Source organism: Trachymyrmex septentrionalis, unplaced genomic scaffold, assembly GCF_001594115.1.
Source record: "Trachymyrmex septentrionalis isolate Tsep2-gDNA-1 unplaced genomic scaffold, Tsep1.0 scaffold60, whole genome shotgun sequence".
Classification (NCBI taxonomy): domain Eukaryota; kingdom Metazoa; phylum Arthropoda; class Insecta; order Hymenoptera; family Formicidae; genus Trachymyrmex; species Trachymyrmex septentrionalis.
In genome coordinates this window covers 3,857,586-3,857,899 of record NW_017305779.1, presented here as the reverse complement: position 1 = coordinate 3,857,899, position 314 = coordinate 3,857,586, and the positions used below count along the sequence as shown (strand labels likewise).

The 314-nt window shown below is 22.6% G+C and overlaps 1 protein-coding gene across 1 annotated transcript in view; it reads left to right on the top strand.

Moving 5' to 3' along the window:
• Positions 1–314, top strand: part of LOC108752451 (Golgi phosphoprotein 3 homolog sauron) — a 4,323-nt gene that overhangs the window by 2,981 nt on the left and 1,028 nt on the right. The gene's annotated exons all lie outside the window — the stretch shown is intronic.

Genomic DNA, 314 nt, shown 5'->3' with positions numbered 1-314 from the left:
GCAAAATGGATAATTTTTTAAATAAGCAACTATGTGTTTTCTTTCCGCCAACTGATTCATCTCATTATTCTGTTCGTAAAAGTATTAAGATACGATTATCAAAAAGTTAATAATTTACGAGTTATTTAACATTTTATGTCAATATGTTTCAGAATAAAATGTAAAATATCTCGTGAACTATTGGTTTTTTGATATTATCACCTTAATATATATATATATACTTTTATGTGCAGAATAATTATAATTATAGAGAAATCATATTGTGCAAAAAAAATCATACAATTCCATTAAAAAAAATGGAGATAACCTTTATA